This window comes from Vipera ursinii (genome assembly GCF_947247035.1).
Source record: "Vipera ursinii genome assembly, chromosome: 2".
Lineage (NCBI taxonomy): Eukaryota > Metazoa > Chordata > Lepidosauria > Squamata > Viperidae > Vipera > Vipera ursinii.
In genome coordinates this window covers 71,498,863-71,510,878 of record NC_139513.1, presented here as the reverse complement: position 1 = coordinate 71,510,878, position 12,016 = coordinate 71,498,863, and the positions used below count along the sequence as shown (strand labels likewise).

General features: G+C 46.5%; 1 protein-coding gene across 1 annotated transcript in view; it reads left to right on the top strand.

Annotated features, from left to right (window-relative positions):
- Positions 1-4,106: 4,106 nt before the first annotated feature.
- SEMA3F (semaphorin 3F) overlaps positions 4,107-12,016 on the top strand; it is a 166,510-nt gene continuing 158,600 nt past the window's right edge. The window contains exon 1 of the mRNA XM_083356151.1: positions 4,107-5,017. The gene's annotated coding sequence lies outside the window, so the exon portion shown is untranslated. The remainder of the gene's footprint in view (positions 5,018-12,016) is intronic.

Sequence of the window (12,016 nt, the reverse complement as noted above, 5' to 3'; positions counted from 1 at the left end):
CTGAGGAGACCCTCTCTGTGGGAACGCACAGGGCGGAGGGAAGTTGACGCCGGCAGCAGGTATGTTTTGTGTGTGTGTGTGTGTGTATTACAATGAAGATTAGAGGTATGTTTGGCATTACAAAGATATACATATTTGTTATAAAATAGGATATGTTCTATTCATAGTGCAAATTGTGCATACAAACTAAAAAAAATTGTGATAGTGTAGTGACTAAAGAGTTAACCTTGGATTGGCAGGCCCAAATTCATGGCCCCACTTGACCAAGGAGCTCATGGGATGGCCTTGGGATAAGCACTCTTTTTTTAATTCAATCCCTTTACAGGGTTGTTATAGAGGTAAAATTATGGGATACCTTTGTGTAAACTACTGTTTGTTCTTGGAAAATATAAGTTCAATGTTTATTATTAAAAAATAATAATCACAAAGTGTGTTCCTCTTTTGAAACCTTTAGTCATCCTATTTTTGCCGACAGATATCAAGAACATCTCAACAGATTGAATTATAAATAGTCCAAATATATTTTATGGTATTATTCAATAGTCCCAAAGTGAATAAATGATAATCTGCATTTTATTATATTATTAATCTTTACTACAAGTAGTTGCAGTGGGGTGGAAATCTGCATTACAGGTAGTGCTAGTAACAAAGTTCATTTATGGCTATTTATATTTAGGGAGGGATAAACAACTTATTTAAATTTATTGCTTTTTAGCAACTAAAATAGAGAGTGGAAGAGAGGAGAGAGAGAGAGAGAGAGAGAGAGAGAGAGAGAGAGCGCACAGAAACATGTACATTGCAAGCATTGTGATTGACCTGTAAATTTGCATATCTACTTTTAAAATGTCGTAACACTGATTCCACTGGGTAGTGAATTGACTGCCGACAGATATCAAGAACACCTATTATAACAGTTGCAGTTGAATAGATCTGTGCTCTAAAGATCAGACACGGAATTTATCTTCCACGAGATATGACAGTGATCTTAACCCTCAGAAATTGGGGCTGCATGCAAAAGTACTTTGCAAATGCACTTCAGAGATGTTGTGACATTAGAAAAGCCCCCACGTAGAGGGGCTGTTGAAACTTTCTGCAGTTTTTAACTTAACTGTACACACTAGAAGATGATACCGTGTGCCAAAGAGCCTCCGATGAATTATTCATCAATGTGAAAGACATAGGGGGGAAAAGGGGAGGGAGGAGAAGGAGGGGAGACAGAGAGTAGAGACAGAAAAATTATGCATCCTTCCTAGTTAGCCTTAGGCCAGAACCTGTCATGTGGATTTTTTTTTCAGTGCAGAGTTTTTGGCTGGTCAATCATTCTCTGTCCATGGTGTGATGGGGAAAGGATGTGTGTGTGTGTGTGTGTGTGTGTGTGTGTGTGTGTGTGTGTATACGGTATATACTGCTCAAAAAAATAAAGGGAACACAAGATAAGACATCCTACTATTAAATACAGTACATTGTGTTGTTTAAGTGTTCCCTTTATTTTTTTGAGCAGTATATATTTCTATAGCTGTAACCAGACTTATTCTAATATGGAAGTTGTCTGCAATGTCCCGCTTGCTACCTGCATAGAATTAATATTTTAACTGCCTGGGAATTTAGATGGTGTCTAATTTCTAATTATAATAGTATCTATTTTGCTCAGAAACCCAGGATCAGACCGTGCTCAGGGTGAATCCATTTTATGCAGCGGAAAAAAAATGTTTGCAGAAGTCTTGCAGCGTGCACACAACATTATATCAAAATTTATGTTTGCAAAAGTCATATAATGACTCTCCTCACCACAGCTTACCACTCTTTCTTATGCACAGAGGAGAAAGGAGCTTTTCCTGGTAAATATCAGGGATTCTTAAATTACATGCATTCATTACTATGTCCTCTCTATTTTGACCCCACACCTCAAAATAATAAACCTGAATTGATTTTGTTTGCATCTGGCCAGTGCTTATAATGTCAGAATTAGCCTTATAATTGGACTGACTGTGACAGTTACTTCAATTGACAACATAGCCTTGCTGGATCAATCCAAGGCTCATCTAGCAAGCCTTTTGCCTCATGGTGATCGCTGCACAAGATGCAATCAAGGAGATCAACCCATTTTCTCCCAATTTTTCTTCCAGCCCCCAGTATATAGAGGAAGACTGAAGGAGGTATCTTATCTTCAAGCCAATTAGCCCTGCCCTCTAGAATGGTAGAATAACAGAGTTGGATGGGACCTTAGAGGTCTTCTACTCCAACCCCGTTCAAGCCGGAAACCCTATTCTATTTCAGACAAAATGATTGTTCAATCTCTTCTTAAAATTCTCCAGGGTTAAAAGGTAAAGGTTCCCCCACACATGCGTGCTAGTCGTTTCAGACTCTAGGGGCCAGTGCTCATCTCCGTTTCAAAGCTGAAGAGCCAGCGCTTGTCCGAGGACGTCTCCGTGGTCATGTGGCCAGCATGACTAGAAGCCAAAGGTGCACGGAACGCTGTTACCTTCCCACCATAGTGGTCCCTATTTTTCTACTTGCAGTTTTACGTGCTTTCGAACTGCTAGGTTGGCAGAAGCTGGGACGAGTAACAGGCGCTCACTCTGTTAAGCTGTTCCACCGACTAATGATTCTAACTGTCAGGAAATTCCTCCTTAGTTCTAAGTTGCTTCTCTCCTTGATTAATTTCCATCCATTGCTTCTAGTCCTGTCCTCAAGTGATTTGGAGAATAGATTGACACCCCCCTTAGATATTGGAAATTAATTATTAGAAATTTGTCTAGTCCTTTTTGAAGCCATCTCTACTAGCAGTCAACATCATTATCTTGTGACACTGGCTGATAATTGTGGGGGGAAAAGTCTTTGCATCAGTTTTAAATCTTCCACTGCTCAATTTCATTGGGCGCCCTCTAATTTTACATTATGGGAGATGGCAAAATCTTCTCCGTTCATCCTTTCCTTGCCATACCTCATTTTGTAAAACTTCTTGCTTGCCTTTTTCCCCCCTTGGCACTCTTTGTAGCATTACCACTAAGATGTGGTGACCCAAATGCTCCAAATGTGGTTATATCATACTTTTGAATGCTGGCATGATCATAGCCACTGATTTATTACCTACCCATCGGGTAGATGATGCTGGGAGTTGCTGTGGTAGCCCACCCCTGGCTAGTTCTCCTCAGCCTCCCCACTTCCCCTTCATTCCCTCAGGCTCTTCAAATAAGCTTCTGCCTCCCCCTGTAGCATCTCTTCTACTGCTGAGGTTCAGATTGCCAGCCCAATCAGCTTTTCCATCCGGAAGGGGAAACTGCCATCTTACCTATTGACTCAGGTGACAAAATGACCTGCTCCCCTCAGGCAGAAGTTTTAGTCTGGAATCCTGACTTGTAAATGGACCCTTCTTCCAAAGCTGCTGAGGAAACCCAAACAGAAGCATTTCCACAGCTCCCAGTTTCAATCTCAAAGATCAGGATGGTTCCTCCCAGGCAGGAAAAGGGGTAGGTTTCCTCTCTACTCCTCTCCACCAAAGAGTTAAGCAAGCTTGCCTGAGCAGATGAACTGAGCGAGGAGGCGCTCGGCTCGGCTCGGCTGGGGTGGGGTGGGGTGGGGAGATAACAGTCTCTCCCGCTGTCAGTTACACCCGAGTTTTCTTTGTTGCGGAGAGTGTATTTCTTGAAGGATGTGCCTGGCTGGATTTCTTTTTTTTTTTTTTGCAATATTAAAAAGCAAGGCCCCATCTTTCTCTCCCCACCCCTACCACCCCCCCGTCATTCATTCGGTCTCACGCGGGTATTCTTCCCTTCTTCTTTTTTTGCTTTCTACCTCTTTCTCTTTCCCTTCCTCCAACGCCCCCTCCTGCCTCCTCTCTCTTCCTCTCTTTCACCCCATCACCAAGCTTCCCTCCCCACCACTCCCTTGCACTTCACAGAATAACTCAAGTCAGAGAGAAAGAGAGAGACAAAGGACTCGCTTTATTTATTTATCCCCCTACCCCACCCACCCACCCACCCACCTGCCTCTGGATTTTTAGGAAAGTCAGAATCCCCCTTCCCGAAGCACGCAGCCGGGGAGGAGAAGAGCGAGCCGCGTGTGTGCCCGAACGCGGGCGATTCCCATAATAGCCTTGGGTTCGGATCGCGCTGCTTGCAACCGGGCCGTGGATGGAAGCCGTCGCGCAGGACGGCTGGAAGCGGCAGGAGGCGATGGGTGGAAGGAAGGCAGAGCCATCCTCCCTCTCGGGAGACGGCGGCCAACCCACCTAGCCGACACCCAGAGCGCGCCGGAATCCCGCGGCTCCCCGCGTCCGCCTGGCCAAAGCGAAACCCAGCTGCAGGGAGGGGCGGTACAGGTGGAAAAAAAGAGGGGGCGCGGCGGGGAGGGGAACGGCTAGGGGTCCGAGCCCCGCTTGAATGGCCGAGGAGGTGGGAAAGGGGCGGGGCTATGCAAATCGCAGGCAAGTAGAAGCCAATTGACTGAATAGGCTTTGGGTGCTCAACGTGAGCGAGGGGGATTTGTAAGCGTGTGTGTGTGTGGAGGAGGAGGGTGGCGGTTTATTTCCCCTCTTTTTCTTTTCTTTTTTTTCCTTTCCTTTTCTTTTTTCCTTTTTCTTTTGGCAAAGTGGGCAGGATTATTTTTATTCTTTCTTCCTGCCTTCCCTTCCCCTCCTTTCCGCTCTCCCCCGCCCTCACTTGCGCCCGTGCGCTCCTGGCGATCGGCCTGCAGCAAGAACTTCGGAGGGGCCGGGAGAAGCGGCGAGCCGAGCCGCGCGAGAAAAGGAAAAAAGAAAAAAAAGTCAGGAGCGCCGCTCGGGGCGTCTGGGAATCCCCCCCCCCCCAGATCTGGCCGCCTTTCTTAACTTGCTCCGCCGCGAGCGCCTATCTATGGATTGGGAGAGGAGAAGCGGGTTCAACTGCTGATTTCCCCAAGTCTCGAACTGCGGAAGGCGCGGCACTTCGATCGGGGGGTCGTCGGAGCGCTCGCTCTCCTCCGGGCGAAGGGAGCGGGGAAGGACGGCGGCGGTGGGACGTCGCTCCCAGGACAGCTGGTAAGAAATGCCCGCTTGGCGCCGAAAAAGGGTCTGCTGGGGTCTTCTCTCTCCTCTCCGTTCCGCCTTGGCGGAGCTGGGAAGCGAGCGCTTCTCCTCGGCTCCTTGGGCGACGTGCCTTGGCTTGGATCGTCCGCGGCGATCCGCTTGCAGGCAGAATCTAGGTACGCCTGCCCGGGAGAGGATTATAAGCTCGTAAGCAGATTTCTCTTTTTCCGCGAACCGCCGCTCCCGCGCCTTCACCTTTGTCGCCCCGCTTCCAAATGAACGGGTCCGGCTCTGTCGGGAGAACGGCCGGACTGCTCTCCGCCTCGGCAAAGGTACAGGACGGGAGGGGAGGGGGCGCGAACCGAGAAGGGCGGGGAAGCGGAGGTCAGGGGGACGTCGCTCGGCTCGGGCTCCGGGTTCCACTTTCGGAACTCCTTCCAACCTTGAGTCCCGGACAAGCGAAGTGGGGAGGAGAGGATTGTCAAGCGGAGAGCGGGAGATCGGTGGAGAGGAGGCAAAGAACTATTTCTGATTGCAAACTTTCTGCGGCCTCCGGGAAATAGCTAGTTTGGCCCTTGTTTTACCTCCATTGGGCCCGGAAAGTTGAGCAGAAAATCCGAGAAAGTGGGATGTAGAGGAAGAAAGGAGCCGAGGCAGAATTCTGGACCGCTTTCACTCGAAGCTGTTTTTTCTTTCTTTCTTTTTTTCTTTTTACTAAGGTGGGATTGGAATCCTTTCTCTCTCTTTGTTAATATCTCCGGCGAAAGCCCTTTGATATCCCTGCCCCATAAAAAGGGGGACTCATTTAGCAAGGGGTGTGTGTGTGTGCGCGCGCGCGCGCGTGCTTGCTGCTAAGAACGCGGGCAATTTTGTATGTTTGAATGGCTGCATACCTTTATTTGGAGGGAACTCGGGAGGAACCGCTTTAAAGTCCAGGAGTTATGAGAAGGGTAGTAGAACAGGAAAAGGAGCTGAACGGTGGAAGAAGCCAGGTGACTTGAGAAAAGTATCACCTTTCCAGGATCACCAAAAAGTCTCGGGGTTAGGCGCTGGAAAGCACGTTGGCGTGAGTGCATGTGTCTTTCCGTGACTTCCGGGTAACCAAGCTGCCTGAAGTGGTAACCTTCAAAGTTAAATCTCCCGAGAGACCTTTTCCTTGGGTAGATAAATGCCGCCTTAGCATAGGCGTGCTTTAGAAAGGTGGAGGCATCGCGCCGCATCCGTGACCCCCTTTCCTCGCCGGTGCGCACATCGCTAGTGGTCCCGTCCAGAACAGGAACCCCGAGGCAGTCTGAGATGCGGGGCGCTTAGTCTGGACCTGCGGATCGCGGGAGGAGGAGGAGGAGGAGGAGAGGAGCAAATGGGTGGCACTTCTTGTTTACCTGAGCGGGAAATCACGAAGATCGGTCTGGGACGATGGTGCGATCGGGCTGATGTTTCGGGTTTGGCGAAGACTTGAACTCTGAGTCTTCGGGAGAAACGAGCCGGGTAGGATCGGACGGTCCAAGCGCCCCCTATTCTCTCTCCCTCCCGGGCATTCTCCGGGTGCTTCGAGGGAGAGGGAAAGAGCGGACGCGCTCCGAGTTGGCTGGTGCGCTGCCAAGGTTAGAGACTCATTTCGGATCGCCCTGAGGACGCGCCGCTCCGGTTTCTCGACTGCCGACGCCTCGGGGAACTCGAGCGAGGCTCGCATTTCTCTTGGCCCGAGAGATCGCGCAGCCTCCTCGCTTAAGCGGCGGGCGGTGCTGAGCGAGCCAAAGCCTCGCTCGTCCCGTCACCCACCGAAGTGAGGGCTGGTGCTGCGGCTCTTGCTCCGCTCCACCCTTTCCCCGTCGCGGGGATTCGGGGGAAAGGCCCGGGCCGGCTGCTGAGCTCCCGGGCAAGGCAGGCCCCGCCGCGCCCGCGTTTGGGCGACTTGCTTTTCCTCGGGCCGCCGGCTGTCACTCGACCGAGGGGAAAGCAACTGGTTTCCTCGGGGCGGCGTGGTGGTGGTGGTGGTGCGCCGAAGGAATTTGTGCTGCCGATGAACGTTACGGGGAAAGACCCGCCAGAAACGCGGTTACCATAAGCTCCTTAATTCATTTATGAACGAATCCATTATATTTGTGTATAAGAGGAAACAATAACAAGAGAAAGAGAAAGAGAAAGAGAAAGAGAAAGAGAAAGAGAAAGAGAAAGAGAAAGGAAGGAAGGAAGGAAGGAAGAAAGAGAAAGAAGGAAGGAAAGAAAGAAAGAAAGAAAGAAAGAAAGAGAAAGAAAGAAAGAAAGAAAGAAAGAAAGAAAGAAAGAAAGAAAGAAAGAAAAGAAAGAAAGATGGACTTTCTTGGCAATCAAATGAAATGCAGGTAGGGCCTGGCCAATACCATTTTAAAAGGTTCCCAAATCCACACTCCAACATCTCAATTGTGGACAAGTTTCTGGATCTTGTCAGATGCCTTTTCTCTTCTTTGTCAAGGCAAACCAGCAAATAGTAATGTTTTTCCTTCCTGCTTTTGAAAAGCACACTGTCTTTTTTTAAATATGTACTTTGGTTTAAAATAACATACAGAACACTGTGTTGTCATTGGGTTATTTGTTGAGTCAAGTCTTAATTAATTCAACAAGTAAGACTACAGCCCTTCAGAGCAGGAATGAAAATGTCCAGCTACCATGGCAGGTGATTCCTTCCCTCCTCAGTCACTGTCCCGAGAACCCTCATTTCTCTCACTGCAGCATGAATGACAGACAGTTTTTTATGAATGAGGTGTCAGTAAGGAAAGGGATGCATCCCCTGATCTCCATGCATGGCAGGACGTGGCTTTGAATAAAAAGGGGCTGGCTCCCTCGTGCTTTCAGTCTTCTGCAGTCAGCATTTGGGGAACTTTTGCAGAGGACAGTTCAATTCATGCACTGCTCAACTAGTCTGTTACAATGCCAGCGTAAAGCTTGGTTCATTTTAAACCATTTTCTGTCAAGTTCCTCTGGTGCATTGTGTCATGCACACACAATATTCGTATCTGGCACAAACATGGGAAGAGAAATCCAAGTAGATTTCGTTTTCCATTATTACACATGAACTGAAATGTTAAAAGAATACTTATTTTCTTAACAAACAGTTAGTTTGAAGAATTTACCATGATCAAGATACTCAATGTGGAAGCCATTATGATCCACTCTGGGGGCTATTGGAATAATTGGAATCCCAAGGAAAAATGGGGAAAAGCCAATAAAACTCCGTCTGCAGTTAGCAATGCACTCTCCTTCTCCATGTGTTTCTACACATACTGTAACTTTTGGGAATTGATCACCATAGGCAAAGAATTCAGTAAACTTATTTTGTATTTGCTACCAGGTGCAAATTATCAGAGGACAGATAACATGCATAGTTATGAAAAGTGGGACTTTGCAGTATGTTGGTGTGTGGGGGGGGAGGGAGGGGGGTTGGAATTACCAAATAGCTCTGCCATTCCTCTCTCTTCACTGCACTGTGATTTTCAATTAATTTTCAGTAGTCACCCAGCCAGCACTAAACATTCAATCTTCATTGAGCTTATATTTTCTCCACTTGGTTTTTCTGCAGATACAGGGATTTCCCTGTGTTTTCTGCTGATGCCTGCCTTTTATGAAGGGGTGCCATTTTGACTACATAAGGAGCCACATGCAAGGCATCCATACTGCCTTGCTTATTGATCAAACTAATTTAATACTCCTGTTCGCATTTACAGAAAGTTTTAAGCTGGTTAACAAAACAATAGAATTGTCCTAATAAACTAATAAGGTAATAAATACCCTGACAGATAGAGAGACAGGCAGACACAGAATGACACAACAAAAAACATAGAATCACATGAAGCTGCTTGAGGCTAGCAAGAAAAACTCTTCTTGATCTGTGGATGACAGCCATTCCTATTTCAACAAGCCCTCAAAACCAGCTCTTCTAAGTTTGGGCAAAGTGGTGGCAGACCCCTTTGGGGAGAACTGGATTGCAAATTCATTCCCCCCCTCCCCCTAGATATTTCTTTTCTATATTTATTGTATTGTTTTCAACTGATTTTACACCATGCAAAAACAAGAGCCTGTTTGGTGTGGGGCTAAAGGCAACAGGCAGAAACTATGAGCTGTGAATTCTAGCCTTGCCTTGGACCCAATTCAGCTGGGTGACTTTGGGCCAGTCATTTTCTCTCAGCTTTGGGGAAGAAGTAAAGGCAAGCCACTTCCAAAATCCATTGCTAAGAAACTTGCAGGGACTTGTGCAGGCAGCACCCAAGAGTCAACACTGATTTGAGAGCATACACCCACACACATGCACACACACTACCCATAGTCACATTGGAGTTGGTCAGCCTATAGCAGTGATGGCGAACCTTTTAGAGACCGAGTGCCCAAACTCGTCGGGTGCTGGGTAGGTGTGTCCTATTGGGTGGGTGTGGCCAATTGGGTGGGCGTGGCTGTGGTGGTAACAGCAGACTGGATGGGATTAAAAAGTTCAATCAATCAATTCCAACTTTGCGAGATCTTTATTCTTCCCAAGAGAAGTTGAAATTCATTGATTGAACCTTTTTTTTTTTTGCACACGGTGGCGGAGGCCTAAAGCGAAAACGTTTTATAAAACCCAGCTGAAGGCCTAGGACTCGGGCGACGGTGCGCGTGCCCACAGAGAGGGCTCTGTGTGCCACCTGTGGCATGTGTGCCATAGGTTCGCCACCATGGGCCTATAGGTTTAATAAATAATTGCCTCTTTCTTTGCCTGTTTGCATCATTTCCTCTACCTTCAGAGGAGCCTAGTGAGCAGCAGGAGTTCACTGCCCTCCCCCCCCCAGTTCTGTCCATGAATATCTTTCTGCTTCCACTCCACCAAGAATGTCTGCCTAAGGTGGTTGCCTCATTATACCTAGTGGTAGGTTGGCCCCAGGAAAACACTGTAAATAAAAAGGAGATCTGTGCTCCTCTACACACACACACCCCTGGCAAGAAATGATTGTATGAAATCCCTACTGATAATTGGTCATATGGAATGAATGCTCTGGGCATTTTCTGCCTTTCTAATCATTTCTGGGAGGCACAAGAGAGCACAGGAATGTAGCTAATAGCAACACTGCTGTAGAACAGGCCTGAGGTTTCATGAGGCTTTTATATGGCAATGTTAGGAGACCTATGCCTAGATCAAAAGCTGTAATGATTTCACTAGCATCGTTGCCCATTTGTGGCTCGCACACATTAACAGAGTTGTTAATCATTTTCTCACATATTCCTTCTCCCCTTTCGTTCTACCATTCTCTAAAGATAATTCCTGCACTGTAAGCTTGTTTCTCTGAAGGCCTGGTGGTAAACTGAGTGTGATCAGAAACCCCTCTTGTGAATTAACAGAGCCATCAGGAGGTTTCCCCAATTTTCTTTAGTTCCCCCAAATGTTTGCCTCGCTTATGGTTCAATTGATCTCCTTACTTATGTGAGATGAAGAGAGGTTTAGCTGTAACATATGCAGAAGGGTACGGTTTCTAGGTAAGGTTCATGGTAAACATGCATTAGTCAGTTGGGTCTATTTCCGTCAGGAAAGTATATGAAACTTTAGAAAACACAGCTTCTCTTTCATTTATACAGGTGTTTATTTTGCATTTATCTCACAACTTTCAGCTACTTCTATTGCTTATCTTCTCCTTTTTTCTTTCATTCTTATCCTCTTCCCCCCCCCCACCCCCCGCCCTACTCTTTCCCTTTGTTTGCCATCTCACTTGCTCTCACTGGCACGCTCATCACTATCCAAATGCAACAGCGTTATCTTGCCAGAACTATTTTCCAAGGCAGGCAAGTTTTGATTCAACTTCAGTTGATTGTAGCAGTTATTTTGCGGTTAATTCGGATTTTAGACATTCTGGTCCCCCCCCCCCCCAAAAAAAATCCCAGAGTGAGTGCTGAGTGAGGAATCTGCAAAAAGGGAAGTGCGAATGTGTGCGGAAAGAAAGGGAAATAATACAAATATTTACCTAGAGCAAAGGAAATTGCTATGATATATTGCCCCTGGGAAACTTTAACTCCTCCAATTGTGGTGTATTGCCCACAGCTGAAGAAAGCTCTATCCTCCTATGGGCCCATCCATTATTCTCAACATCCTTACAGCAAGGTTGGATTTGTTTGACTGATTCCAAGGATTTTCCTGTGAAATCCCTGAAGTTTGTTTCTGTCATTAACTCCTGCTTCTCTGCATCTTACCGGTTAACCAGAGAGAGCAGTACTGAGAACATTTAAACCCCGGCTCCCTTTGTTCTGCTTGTCCCGAGCAGAATATGAGCTGTGCTTGGCTTGCTTTGCCTTTTGTGTTTTGTGTGTATGTGTGTGCATTTCACTGCAAATTGTTCTGGATCAGCCTAAAAAAGTATCCTTTTAGAAACTCACTGTAGTGCTAATAATGTGCATGTTATACATTAGTTTTGAGGTTTTTCAGATACCCTTGCTGGAGAAGAGCTCTAAATACCTAAACAGATTTTTGCCTGTTCACATGTAGGCATACTGTTTGAATCATTCTAACATGGTTTATAACTGCATCCAGATGCGCGTTTAGTACAATAGAAATAAAACAAGAAAGGAGCTTAAGAATGTAGAAGTTACCATGTTTCTGAGTTTCAAGCCCCTGTAATCCAGGCAAAAAACATTCTTAGAATATGGGTGGCACCAAATGGCCTGTTTTCTTTGCTGGAACAAGAAGAAAAGAAGGAAAAGTCAGAGGTCTCCGGAGGCAAGGCAGGCTCAGCTGGATAGAACAATGTTCTGCCTTCTATTAGCAGAAGGAAAATTCAGCTGTGCTGCAAAAGAAAGAAAAAAAAGGCAAATGCAGTAGATGGGGCTTCCTGGGTCCATATTTTAAGAGCATCTTTAGGTGATGCCTTCTGATTGTATTTGCATGGCAGGAAAGTCTGGATACTATGTTATCGTGACATGCTGAAGGGATTGGCATAGATGATTTTGTGTTTTGGTTGCCAACTCCTTTGGATAAAGTTTAACTCCTCAGAGCAAGTATCATCCGAATATAGTAAA